Genomic DNA, 15,430 nt, shown 5'->3' on the forward strand with positions numbered 1-15,430 from the left:
AATAACATAACACAACTATATGGAAACTAAAGTTTGAAGAATTGAGGGATAAATTTTAAGAACAAAACTATATAGAATCTAAAGTTAAAAATTTGAGAGAGAAATTCTAATAACATAATTATACTTTTATTATATGAAAAATTGAATGGTTACAAGTGGAATTAAGTAAGTTATTTATAACCCACAAGATGCAATGGAAATCACACAATTATTTAATTTAATAATACAAAATATATAATTTAATAATAATAAAAAAAACAAAATACCTAATTTAAAAATATAAAGATAAACAAAATATCTAGTTATTCAAAAAGTTCGGGCCAAAATGCAGTTCTTGAAACTTCGTGAAAGGGATGATGTAAACAATGACATCATACCAACTTATGGGACTTGGGCTTTTCTTATTTTTGGGCTTGGCTTTCCTTGTTTTGGGATTGCGCTTTCCTTATTTTGAGCATGCAATTTATATATTATATATATATTATATTTATTTTTTTATTTTATATATTTTATATATTTTTTTATATTAATATTTTTAAATCTGCACGTAATCACAAAACGTATAATAATATTTAATTTAAACTATTTTAAAATTAAAATAAAAATAAAATTATAACAAAATTTTATAAAATTTACCACTAATCATCCACAAACAAATGCACTCTCCCCACGCTTTTCAGACTCCATGACAATCCAAAAAAGTACACAAATAAATGATAGAGAAGTACTTGTTGCAGGGTCGAAGGGTAAGAAGGTAGACCTTCGAATTGCCAACATGAAGCAATGAAGTGGAGAAGCGATGCACGAATTCAAAAAGCCAAATAAGTAGAAAGTGGAAGGAAAAGGCGGGCAGTTACCTTTATATTGCCCTTGTCCGAAGCATCGAATGAACAAGAGCCACCTGTTGCTAACCATTATTTAGGATCATGCCACGTGTCGTGCATTTGACACTCAAGTAATAAGCCAGCGCCTTCCTGTCCGTGACGTCCCATCTCCCGAACCTGACATCTCGAACCTCGAGACTACACACGCTATCAGAGCCTTAAAGAAAGTCATTGTGCTCATTGAATACGGGCTGCGTCCTGGCAATCCAAGTATTTAGGCTTTTCCATTATTTCGGTCACAAACCATTTTGCACTAGCCTAAACTCCACCATGGACGACTTTCCCAACCACACCATGTGGCTAAGAAAGCCGTCCCACCTCTGCCATACCTGTCGAGCTTGCAGAAACCGTTAGTCCCATAAGCCACCCATAGTTGACCAGAGGGATAAAACGTCCCACACTTGGACTATCACCTCGGCTCGCATAACTCGGAGCTCAGCCGCTCAACTGCCAAAGATGCCATTCTTCAACCACAGCCCGAGCAAGTTCAATCTAGGCCTGCGGCTAGAGGAAAGTACGATAAAGGGAAAAATGTGTAAGGGGAGCATACAATAACCCAAAGGATAGCAAAATAACAAGCCATAGTATCAAGCAAAGTATATTTTATTAAAGAATCTCGTCATAACGAATTACACGAGGTTTCCCACCAACTTATTCTAAAAATATTACAAGTAGATCAAGAGTTGATGGGATCGTGAGCAAGCTCGGCTACGGGCACGTCGACAGAAGCGGCAAGATCTGAAGGAGCATCGGGCGACCTTATCAGGGTCACGTCTTAGTCATCCAGGACAAGGTCCACAATCCGACCATCGACAACTTTCCTGATGGGACTGCAGGGCAAGATATTGGCCCCATGATGGAGCGCTTGGACTTGAGACAAGGCCAATGAAAATCCCTCCACAAACTTATCCACAGCCTCATCCTTAAGGCACTCCACCACGACTACCAGCTTTGCCGACTTCTTCGCCTCTTCCCGGGCGATACCCTTAGCAGTCGCCAACCTCCCCTATAGGGTGCTTTGTTCTCCCCAAGCCTGGTCTCGCTGCTCTAGCAATTTCTGGGCAATGCCCTTGTGATAAGCGGCCAAGGCTTCAATATCTTCAACTCTTATAAGGAAAGACTTCATCTCGTCAGCCACCATCTCCCTCGCCCGCATCCTTGCGGACCCCCCGTAACCTTTTTGACCGGGCTTGGGTCTCCACCTCCAAGATCCGACAAACGTCCGCAAGACGAAGACTTTACGTCTCGGCCCAACGGCATAAGCCTTTAAGTCCTAAGGCCATCTTCCTTTCACGATCAGCAGGGAGCGTGACGTGTTCCTCAACAAAGTCACTAGCTCGAAACTCCTTGCTCCAGAGACTACGAGGATCAGATTCAGTGTCATCCTAGCCCCATAGAGCAAGCCCGCCTGGAACCCAATCTGTATTCAAGGGCTGCTCAACCAAACCCGATGATTGCTTGCCAGCACCCAACATTGGCCCCATGACTAAGGGCGACAATTCGGCACCTAGTCTCGAAGTCCCTAGACTCACCAACATCTCTTCCTCGACGACTGGGCTTAGGGTCCTTGGAAGCTTTTGCACCTTTTGATCGACGACCAAGATCGGGGTCGTCGGAGCTTTGGACAGCTCCCCTCCAGTTAGCCTTCGCCTCTTTTGTAACACTAGTGAGATGTCCTCAATGTCAAGATACTCCTCCTCTAGCAGAAAAGTTGGAATGTCCAGTGCAGTTGACCCCTTAGAGGTTTGGGATGCAACTGTGCTTTCTGTCAAATGACCTTTAAGCGATCGGACACTCTTTCCCTTAGCATCATTCTTGGTCCCTTTTGGACCAAATCCGAAAATCGGGCTAGCAACCCCTTTCGCCTACACCCGGCATTGAACCTCCTCCTTGGTCAGCCCTAAAGCTGTGGTCTCTAAGACAATCAAGGCAAAACAACATAGGTAACGATTGGCAAGGACTGCGCAAGGCAAAAATAAACCAGAGGCACAAGGAACTTACGCATGTACTCTACAAGCCTCTTTGGGTCATCCCTAAGCTCAACAAGTTTAGTCAACTTTAGCTGTGGAGAGAAAGTAAGAAGATCCACCAAGACCTACCCTTTCCTATCCAAATTTGCGTAGTCAATCTTGGATAAGACGGTTGGCTCGCGCTGCCAAAACAGGAGGGTACCTTGGATGTCCTTTGGCGTCCAGAAAAAAGGGGAACTCCTTCTCCACTGAGGTCACCTTGAAGAAACCAACTTTGAAGTGCTTTTACAGTTATCATATATAGCTTTAACCATCCATTTCCCCGAAGACTGTTCAAGGACAACCAACCGCCTTTGCCCGCCCCCTTCCACTAGAAGTGGTAAAAGAAGACTCCCAAGCTCGACTTTAGGACGAGGAAACTGTAGAGCACCTCAAATGCCTGAACGAAGGCCCAGCTATTTGGATGCAGCTGGGTCAGGGCAACGTGAAACATCGAAAGGACTGAACCATGGAACTCGGACAGAGGCAACTGCAATCGAATATGCGAGAAGAATGTCTCATACATAAAGATCAATCACCCTATAGAGCTCAATTCCATGAATACGCGCTCTTCTTTCTCGCAATGCCGGCACACGAATGACTTCTCTCCTTTTTTAGTGCCAAATAAGGAGATTTGTTGCCTCATCTCAGCCATGCAACCAGCAGCATCGAATTTAAAAGCGATTCTAGATACCTCATCACTTCCCCATTCAAAAGTGGGGAGATTGGCGGATGATTCAGCCAATAGTGATTGCCTAAAGAACAAAAGCTTGCAAATAGCAAGGGAAGAAATTGGGCCTAAAAAGCCACAACCCCTAAAAATAAAAACTGCCAAAACGTGAAAGGAATCACAGAAGGCATCCAAAATGATACAAATCGGCAGGAAGAGAGGCGTATTTATAAAAATCGTTGGATGCATCTGAGGGATGGAGACTATTCGTCACCGAGACAACCCCCCAGATCATGCCACCTTTCCAACAACTAATACACTGACAAAACGTCCATATCGAGTAGTGGGTTGATTGTCCCTTGACTCTTGACAGCTCAGCCCCATTGCCGTCTCGACCAGGCATGGTGACCTTCGAAGCCCGCAAGCATCCGAGTTATGACGTCAACCCATGTATGTTCGTGCATCATCAGTCAAAACACTTCAGCCCAAGGGATTATATCCCGACCTCTCTCTAACCACAGGCAGTTGAAACGCAAAAGTCACCTGGCTACACACCTTTAAGCTCGGATGCTTGTTTCGCGACCGACTTGGGGCTGTGGGCCTTTCGGCCCACTCTTAGCCTAGGTCTATGGCTCAATCTTGGCCCCAGCCTGCGACCTAATCTTAGCTATGCACCAGTCTGTAACATCATTATCATTGCACATTGGGCTCTCCCGCACTCATTTTAGATCTTATCCTCATTTAATAAAGGTCTTATCGGCACCATGCCACAGTCAAAGAGCCTCCTCAGCGTCGAATAACCAATCCCATCATCATACAAGACCCAATGTAAACATCTTATGTAGGAGAACCTATATTACCTCTATATAAACCAGCTCTATTAAGAGTCAATATATGTTCTCTTATACCCTACCAATATTATGCCTATTTTATCTCTTATTGATTTAAGCATCGGAATGCTCGCAGGTGTCAACCATTTCTTGAAATCCAATCCCTGTCGTCATGAACTCACGTCCAACCACCCCCTGGGCTGGAAGGAAGAGGACGTTTAATGCGATTTTTGTGTGGTGAATTTATAAAAAAAATTATGGTGTTAATATATTTAGCCTTGATGAAATAGTGCACTTGAAATTGAAAATGGGAATAGAAGAGCTATATTATAGATATAAATGCGTTCATTTTATAAAAACTTAAAACTTTAATTAGATGGTGTGGAGTAATATTTTTAAGAAAGGACTTTTTATTTCTCTTCTCTATGGTGTATAAGGAGCTTAATTCAATTAGCACTGTTCATCTAAGAGTGATTATATTGCCACCACGATTTTTAATTATCACACCACACTTTTAAATATTTTTTATACTTACATATGTGTGGTTTTGATATGTGGTATACTGTTTATTTTTTTGATTTTTTAAAAGAATTTACTTTAATTGTATTAAGGTTATAATTGTAAAATGGATGTGGTGTATAATGAAAAATATACATTAATTAGTGTTGTGTTTATAATGTGGTGAAGGGTTGAAACATTTTAACCGGAATTGAATCTCTTGAACCAAAATCGAAACAAAATTAGAGGGTTCGACCCAATTTCAAAAAAGAAAAAATAAGATCCAAAATTGAAAATCAACAACAGATCGATTCTCATCCTAGTTCTTGAAACTAGAATTGTGAGTACACAAATTGGAACCGGTTTTTCATTTCTTTGACTAACTAAATAGTTTAATTTTTATGAGTGGTAAAATAAATTTGTACGTGAACGCCAACATAAGTTGCAAAAAAAATATTTTAATCACAAAATGTATAAATTATTTTACTTACATTACAAAATAAAAATAAAAAAAGAAAATGTAGAAGTAATTATAGAATAATAATGTTTGGACTTTAGATTATTGAATTGTGTGTTTGTTTAGACTTTGGATTCTTGAATTAGTTTAATTTAGTCATAGCCCTGTGAGTTTACGGGAATGATGGGGGAAGGCCTTTCCAGTTTCAGAGCCCATGTTAGTAGGCAATCAGATATCAAAATGATCACTATCAACATAGGAAGGCATGTATGTTCCAAAGTCCAAACATTATTATTCTATAATTATTTCTACATTTTCCTTTCTTTATTTTATAATGTAAGTAAAATAATTTATGCATTTTGTGATTGAAATATTTTTTTTTGAAACTTATGTTGGCGTTCATGTACAAATTTATTTTATCACTCGTAAAAATGAAACTATTCAGTTCTATTTAATTAATGAAACCGAGCCGTTTAGTTCGATTCGATTCTAGATACTTAATCACAGTTTTGGATGCTTATTAAAAAGTACAAGGGGCAAATGAGTTTTAACTCTATCTTAATAAAATTTTGAGTGATTATAATTTTAAAACATCACGATCATCACTCAAATTCCAACATTCTAATCATTATTCACATTCTAACATTTAAACATCTGGCTGTGAAAGGAGTACATACATCATGTTGAGTAGTAAGAACATTTTATTCTAGCTTTTATAATCAAATTTAAATTGTAAATTGTAACTAAATAGATTTATAATACAGGGAAGGGATATTCCTCCGCTTAGAATTTCAATGGCCAGTGATATTGACCAACACATTTACTCCTCTCTGATCTATCCTTTTATCATGGTGGTTTGTGTCACAGATGAAATATCCCGCATCGAGCGATGGAAGTGATCGAATTAACTTATTTTAATGAGCCTACTCGAATTTTTCAGAGATCACATATTCTTAAGCTACCTTAATTCAAGCACGCTTAACCCGTAAGTTCTTTATTCATATTCTACTCAAAAGATATTCAACTGATGTTATTTTTTTCATTACTATCCTCAATATATATACTAATTTCTCTAAAATCTCTTCATGAACTTAACCTTGAACTCTCAAGATATTACAGGGATGCTTAAAAGAAGACCATTGAAGATTGTTATGAAGATTAATTTTAATGATGGCTGCCAGTGTGAGCACACGAGTATCGAGTTTCCAGTTAATTTTCAGGTGAGAGCCTGAGGCCTGTCTTTGTTCCTTTACATGGAGAAAACAATTAGTTCAACAATCATAATCTATTCCAAGTACCTATTGAGTACTTACAAAGAGGAAGGTTTCCAATTTATAAGCCCCCAAATAGTCAAATTTTTATGGGCCCGAGGCAACCATCTCATGGGCCTCATGAAAGTTCCGTCCCTGAATGGAGAGTGTACCCGCAATAGACCAGAATAGCGTTATTCAGAAGCTTAGGGACACGGCAATTCAAGATCATTGCTGCGGGCAGTTTTCAGTGGTCCACAGAGAAATTCAATCACACGCACAGAAGGAAATTACACTCTATGCTGTAGTTACAAACATGGTCGAGTATGACAGTTCCTTTCCAAGCTCTCTGTTATCTGAAATAAATCTTGAAACTAAATGCAAGTTGGTGAAAAGGCATGAGGACTTGATTGCTGCTGAAGTGCCCTTGAAGAAACTGAGAGCTCATTGACCTGTTTATATATTTTCAGTGGAACAATGGATTTTTGGCACGATATTTTGTTTATGGAAATCTTGGATGATGGGATGTGTAGATAGAGCAGATATATGAAGTGAAATGCACAGAAATGTGGAGAATGTTTTTGGCTTCTAACACTGTTTTGTGAATGTGAATATGCAGTGGTGAAATGTACAGAGATGTGGAGAATGTTTTTGGGCTTCTAACACTGTTTTGTGAATGTGAATAGGGAGTAAGATTAACAATGGCCTTTTCTTGTAGAGTTTTGGTTGGATAGTTTTGCTTCCCATTATACTGGGAGGGTTGATATTGATGGTTCTTTTGGCAAAGTTCCCTCCTCCATCCATCTGAATTTTAATGGTGCTTGCTGCATCTGCATCATTACTACTTCAAGCTCTGATCATTTGAGTGTCAACTATGCTCCCAAGAACTTTGGTTTTGGTTAGGACCCTGAATCTTGGGCCCAGGAATTTCGGGCTATTTATGGGGCCGGTTATATGGAATAGCTATAAACCCCACAAGGGTCTCTAGGATGGATTCGGCTTGGGATTTTGAGTCTACTAGTTTATGTAATAAAATGTTGGGATAAATGTTGCATGATGCATGCAAAGAAGGGTATCATCCATACATAAGCCAAACTCAAAATTTTACTCTTGCACTTTCACATCTTTTTTGTAAGGTCGCTAGATCTTTTCGTTGTTGCAATTACTTCTTTAAATTTATATTGTCCACTCAATTTAATCTTTATATTTAGACGTTTCTTTTGTGTGACGACTTGTTTTGATTATATCTCTATATCTATATCAGTGAATAAATTTAATTCGTGTACATTGATATGTAAAAAAAATATAAAGTGAGATCTTCTCTTTTATACGTATTTTTTTTATATATCAAAACATAAGAGTTAAATTTATTCGAAAGTACATAGATGTAATTGAAATAACAAAAAAAAATTTGCCAAAATACAAGTCTTAAATTAACTCAAAAATATAAATATAAAAGTGTAATTGAAATAATGAAAAATTTAGTTAATTATATAAAAAATAAAAATATGAAAGTATAAAAACAATTTAGGTAATTATTTCTCTAAATTTGTATTTTTGAATCAATTTAATTTTTATATTTTGATCTTTTTTTTCGTGTGGCAACTTAAATTTTTCATTATTTTGATTACACTTCTATATTTGTATCTTTGAGTAAATTTAATCTGTATGCTTAGACATATAAAAAAAAAGGTAAAATGAGTTTTTTTTTAATACATCAAAGTACATGGGTTAAATTTACTCGAAAATGTAGATACATAGATATAATTGAAATAACGAAAAATTTGATTTGTAATATAAAAAAAATATCAAAATATAAAATTTAAATTGATTCGAAAATATGAATACAGAAGTATAATTTAAATAATAAAAAATTCAAGTACTCATACAAAATAAAAAAAACATAAAAGTATAAAAGCAAAAATATGGAATTGACCCACATGCATACAAAGACATCTTTTTATGCTTTAGATTAGAAACCCTCTATAAAAACCAACATGAAAAACAAGCTCTTAAAAGAGTAAACAATCTTTAAGAAATAATTTTGAAGACTATCTTAACTCCCCATGGCATGATACTATCAGGACCCTTAGCATTTAACTCTTTTACAAATTAATTACATTGCAGATTAATCATCATATGACTATTCAAGTTATTAAACTAACATTGATAAATGAGTTATTAATTAAACTATACTATTATAATTTTCAAGTTGATTAATAATCTATAACAATTGAAATATATGCTATTGATTTTGATTTCTAATTAGATAGATGGATAAAGGAAAAATTAATTAATTTTAATTTAATTAAAACTTAACAAATAAGTCATCTTGATGGTAAAAACATATTTAGGGTTAATTATACCAATAATAACTCAACTTTGTATTCTATTACTATTTGGTCACTGAATTTTGAAATGTTACCTATTAGTCATTAATATTTTAAAACGATTACTACTTAATCACTGAATTTTGAAATATTACCTATTAGTCACTAATATTTCAAAACTGTTACCGCTTAATTACTGAACTTTAAATGTTACCTATTAGTCACTGATATTTCAAAATTGTTACACTGAACTTTAAAATATTACCTGTTAGTCACTAATATTTCAAAACTATTCCTCATTCGTCACTTGTGAACTTAAAGTTCAATGACTATCGAGTGACGGGTAAAAAACGATTTTGAAATATTAATGACTAGCAGGTAATATTTTAAAATTCAGTGACTAAACAGTAACAGTTTTGAAATATTAGTAACTAATAAGTAATATTTTAAAGTTCAGTGACTAAGTAATAATAATTTTGAAATATCAATGACTAACAGGTAACATTTCAAAGTTCAATGATCAAACAGTAATAGAATGCAAAATTGAGTTATTATTGGTGTAATTAACCCAACATATTTATGTATTGAAAAAGAAGAAAAAAAATTAGATGAGATATTTGAACAAAAGACATAACTTAACAGGCTCCTTATTTTCATAACTTGCTTACATCACTTTAGTGATCGTCTAGCTACACATATCTCGATTTGCCCATCAGGGTTATCTAGACTAACCGTTTAGTCATACGAGGGTTTCATTCTCTAATATCGAAAATCTCGAGTTTCTAATCAATCTAGGTCTGCAACTTTTCCTACTGTGACCCGTTATCCTGGTATATCTACCATCACTTGATTCTCTCAATCACATCTCAGATTTGCACAATCTTCCAGACGACAATTCATAACTATACTGTCAGCTAGAGCAGGTAGGTACTTATGTTATCCACGGTACTCCAATCTTCGCTGGATTTTTTTTTTTTCGAGAAATTCCCTAAGAGTCTCAAACCTATTTTTTCTTCGAAAATCTCAAATCAGACCACGATATCTGGTTCCAATCATCTTTCGTGAACTCTATTTTCTTATAATTATGGCTCCCAATCCACCATGGCATTTCTGAGTTCGTCGGGTTGACCACCGACAACTTTACCTGATTTCGCATGTCTATTTGACAAACTGAACCGTAGTCATAATCTCTGTTGACTAGATCTCCTCATCATTCTTTTTACGATCGATACAACCTATCAAGTAACTCTTTCATTTTTTGGGTATCCGAACTCCACTTTGAACCTCATGATCCCATTACCCTACTAAATATTGTGGTATTTTATTCTTCGAGCTTCACACTGTTTGTCGTGTCACCTACTCCCAAGATGACCGCGAACCTTGATATAATTCTTTACTCAATCCATACTCAATCTATTTTATTTCAGGTTGATTCCCTAGGCTTCCAGCCTCTTTTAACCTTAGCTAGTGGCACACCTCGCACCCTAGACCATTGGGACTTAGACCCATACAAGATACAGACCCTACTGGGCTGTCCCAGATCTTCAGAATCTGACCGTCTCCCACGCAATCTACTATGATGCTTCGATCGACGGGCTTCCCGTACCTTATCGCAAGCCATCTATTAACTATCTGCACGTGGGTCCCTAAACCCAGATTTGTTACTGTGAACACCGAACCAGTAGTGCCGTCACACTGCTAGAGTTCCTTATCCCGTCTCTGCTTGTCACATCAGTTACACCACTGCCAACTCATCGAATGACACAACTCATACGCCATCATTTGACTATCTTTGGCCTCTCACTTAACTTAATCCGTTGGATCACTTATCTACACATTCTATTTCCGAGACACTAAATGATCCTCGAAATACTTATCATTCAATCCTAACTTAACATTTAGGCTATGTCACATCAGACTAATCATCCATGACTCAATTATTCTTAATAACTACCAGCTATCGTATTCATCGCAAGGATTTCGACTAATGACCTCAAATCAACAGTTTCTGAATTTCTCGGATCCCTAATCATGGTTACCGAGTCAACCTTACACCCGAATCATATCATTGGATCCTAACTTCAATAGCTAGATCATTGTACTAGCTTCTATTAGGCTTTTACTATTCATTGAGAATAGTAATCGTATGTTGGAATAGTGTCTGTACGTGAATAATACACCAGGTAAGTTCCCAGGAAAGAGAGGTAGGTCACAAACGAACACACTTAAATACCAAGTCTTTTCTTAGCTAGAACTTGCCTAGACATGCACTCCCACTTCACAACACTTAAATCCAATAACCTCTAAGTCTTTAACCAACAATCCCCAAATTTTCAAATAGGGATCTCGTTTTACGAACCATGGATTTCTTTCCCTTAAGCCTCTACTTGGGGGTCCTACTAACTGGTTCTGTCAACATCGGATCCTCTTAAGTCTCCAATTCGCTCTTCCCTAATTTCCAAATAGGGTTTAACTCTAATTTCAACTATATCCGAGTCACTTAGGGCTTCCAATAATCTTAAGCTCTGATACCAACTGTAACGCCCCGCTTGCTCGGGCGCGTTTTATAACTTGGGATAATTTCGGGACAATAATTTTTTTTTTCTTTTCAAACTTAATTCTCATCATACCTCAAATCCGTCTTAGAATTCCCATTCATTTATCTCGAAAGATAATTACACATCAAATGCGGAAGCAAAGATCGAAACCTGATATGTTAACATTAATCAAAAATAAATTCTTACATCTTCAACATTCCTCAAAACGTTCAGAACCTAAAGTAGCAGAACTTAAATACAGGGGCTACGTAACATACATTTCATTCTTCATGCACTCTGATAAGTACCATTTCATGCCTCATCTATCCTCGTATCTGCTACAATCTCCACTTGGAACGTTTGAATATTCTAGGGGCAAAGCCCAAGTTAGATGATGAATCATCTAAGTAAGGGTACAGAAAACATATTTCGTGCATGAATGCAATGTCTTTCATCGTAGGTGTCAACTACACCCCTCATGCTACCTACCATTTTTGCGACCTCCTCTTTCGAAGCCGAGGTGTATGGGTGCACCCTTGGTAAAGCAGCGATGCCAGTTCGTACTCCCTACGGCCTCAAATGCGAGTGATCAATGATATCAACGTGTATTTATGCATTTCATAGTCATGTCATGTATGCAGTCTACGTGATAGATTCATATTAGGGCATATCAATATGATGAAAACATTTTCGAGGAACATAAACCACTTACTAACCAAGCATTTTCTATAAAACTAACTTTAATTGAGGAGTATCACTTACCTTCTCAAACTTATCAGGCTACCTTGATATCCGTGCCTTGCCTCGATTTGCGTGCCAACCTCAAAATTTGCATGAGTCTCTTCAACTTCAGCCTCAAAGTATCCTAATTACCATAATTATTTAAATAAACATTAAAACCTATTTTTTCATAATTTCTGACATTTTTTATAATTTTCTCTCTATTTCTTCCTATTTTTCCTCAATAAATCCAGATTAAATATTTTTAAAATATTTCCTCGAATATTTCGCTACGAAAATTCATAAAATAATATTTTGGAATTCTTAAAATTTTCTAGAGAATTTTACTCACCTTGACTTAGCATCTCCGACTTCTCGATAGGCGTGCCATATTCCCGAAATGCGTGCCCGGGTCGATTTTCTCACCAAAATCTCCGGGATATCACCGAAACATAATTTTTTATTTTTTAGGATTTTCTAGGATTTTTCCCATCATTTTCCTATTTTTTTCTTCTTTTTTTCTTCCTTTTCTTTCTTTTTTCTTTTTTTTCTTTTTCTTTTCCCTCCTCTCGCCCCTGCCATGCGCCTACAACTTCTTCTTTCCTTCCTCATTCTTTTCTTTCTTTTCTCTTCTTCTCTTTTTCTTCTTCCTTCTTCTTCTTCTTCTTCTTCTTCTTCCTTCTCTTTTCTCCTTCCTACGCGAATAGCCTCTGTTTCATCTCCTTCCCGCGGCCACCGCCACTACCAGCGCGTCCATCCGCCTCCGCCGCCGGCCGCCTCGACCTACTGGTAGCCTCCTCGCCGGCCACCATCGCGGCCTCCTCCGTCACGGCTACTGCCTCGCTCGCACCTGCTGGCTGCGCATCGGCCATGGCTGATCGAACCAACCACTGCCGAGGCTTTCGGCCGCCCACGCCGTCGCACCATCCTCCTCAGCCTTGCCGCCCGACGTCCATGCCTTCGCTGGCCTTCGACTTAGCTGCTGCTGTCGAACACGACCGCGGCCGTGGCCCCTTGCTCGCGGCCATGGCCGCTCGAGCTTACTGGAAGCTCGCGGCCATGGCTATCGCGAGCTGGTTGCTTCCAGCTCTCTCTCTCTCTCTCTCTCTCTCTCGGATTGCCTAGCCCAAACTCAATCTCTCCTTCTCGATCTCCCTCTGCCTCTCCCACTTTCTTGCTGCTCTGAATTTGGCCAAATGCATCTCAATTTATAGACGAGCTGCTGTACGAGATGCATATATATATATATATATTAGATCACATTAATTGCACAATCTCTCAAATTCGATTGCCATATCTTCTTCCTCAAATCTCGTTGCCGCAATCTCCCAATTTTCAGCTAAAAATCTCGGCCATTAAAACTTCACAGAAGCTACCTCTTCCATTCACGCATATATGCACGTGTATATATATATATATACAACTATTTATTACACTTTAAATTAAGAGAAATTATACATTAAACCCCAATTTTATCATAATATCACTTAGGCAACTCCATAATTTCAATTATAGCCTCAAACACTGGATTAAATTGCATTTTAACACTAAAAACACAAAATTAATAATTTCGAGCTTAGTTAAAAGAACGATTTTGCCCCAGTGTCCTCACCGAGCTGTCGTTTTATCCTAAAACCACTGAAGGGTTGCTCATTACGCAAAATCGAAGCCCCCCTAAGGGTTCGTTGATTTTTCGGGAGCCTCCTACAACGATTCAGTTTTTCAACCTAAATGACAGTTGTATTTTAGCTGTACCGAAAATCGTTCCGAATTCGATTTATTTCGATACCATAAATCCTATCTCGATATGTTCGTCGAGACCATATAATTTTCCTTAGATACTTTCATTCCGAGGCATTCCCTGCAGTCGATTCGGTACTTATAACTGCTATCAAACCAATTTTTCGATATTCTAAACTCATTAAAATTACGTGACAACCTTATACAAACATGGGGTATTACACAGCTAAAACTTCCACTTTTCACTGGCTAAATAGGAACTCCAGTTTTACAGGAGTAGCTATAATCTTTACATGAGACTTTTTCATGATTAGGCTCAGTCATAACCACTACCTTTTAAAGGATTAGATGTAACCATTATAAGAGTTTCACAAAATTTGTGAAATGATTTTTCAAGAAAAAAATATAAGATAATACAATTATTTCAAACATTCTTTTGAACAAAAGAGAGTTATAAGAATATGAATGAATAAAACACTCAACTTTCTTATATTTAGTATCTGGTCTGAAGGAGATCATTGATATGGCAGTACGAGTAAAAATAAATTTTTTTTATCATGTATTAGATACACGTAGTGGAATATTCATCATATGAATATAAATAAATGTGTACATGATGTCCGATGTAAAGATGGGATACAGAAATTGTTTATGTACTGAGATTGATTCCACCTCAACCTGTGATGGTCTTAGTCTGTCCATACCTAGTATGCAATCTGGTACCATTCTAGTCACCTCTTTCCATGCTAAACATAGAGATTTTGTGTATTACCAACACCCGCATCTCAAAATTATACGCATGACTTTACATATAAAATTTCTAACAGTAGAATATTTTTAAAGGAATCAGAGAAAGAAGAAGAAACCAACGTGAGAAAAGAAAAAGGCCCTTTGCTTCTTTTAATAACTCTCTCTCTCTCTCTCTCTCTCTCTCACACACACACACACACACACACACACACACATACACACGCAATAATTCTCTCATTCTCTCTCTCTTCATAATTCTACTATTCCTTTTTTTATTAATTAAACTATTTCAATTCCAATTCTTTAATCTTCCTCCTCCATTATCATTTCCCCTCCCCAAATCCAATTCATATTCACATCCGTCGCCCACCCCTACTAGCCTTTCCAATTTTGTGGCACATGGTAACCTAATTATTGACAGTTGAGGGGCCAAGGGTCAACTTTTAACCAATCACTTCCAGAGACATTTCGGGTACACAATATCAACACCAAACGTAATACTATATGGTGTATGACTTTCTAGATTCAATACTCGTTAGTAATCAGATAATACCGAAACTTTTTTCGGTATCGGCCAATCAAACCCATCACTGGAATGTTTCCAAATCCTGACGACAATCCAAAAGTTCTTGTAGCGCCTAGCAGTGGTTCAAAACATTATAGGTGACAGTAAAGTCTCACTTCAAGTGAACCTATTATAGTTGACGTTTATAGTGTGTTATAATCTTTCCATCACCTAACATTCTGACTAAGCA

General features: G+C 37.3%; 1 long non-coding RNA gene across 1 annotated transcript; it reads right to left on the reverse strand.

Moving 5' to 3' along the window:
- Positions 1-1,471: 1,471 nt before the first annotated feature.
- On the reverse strand, positions 1,472-4,010 carry LOC127810868 (uncharacterized). The gene is made up of 2 exons (XR_008025601.1): positions 2,886-4,010; positions 1,472-2,799 (listed from the first exon to the last, which is right to left on the reverse strand). It is a non-coding gene; the product is annotated as an uncharacterized LOC127810868 (long non-coding RNA).
- Between the last annotated feature and the right edge of the window lie 11,420 nt (positions 4,011-15,430).

This window comes from Diospyros lotus, chromosome 10 (assembly GCF_014633365.1).
Source record: "Diospyros lotus cultivar Yz01 chromosome 10, ASM1463336v1, whole genome shotgun sequence".
Classification (NCBI taxonomy): Eukaryota; Viridiplantae; Streptophyta; class Magnoliopsida; order Ericales; family Ebenaceae; genus Diospyros; species Diospyros lotus.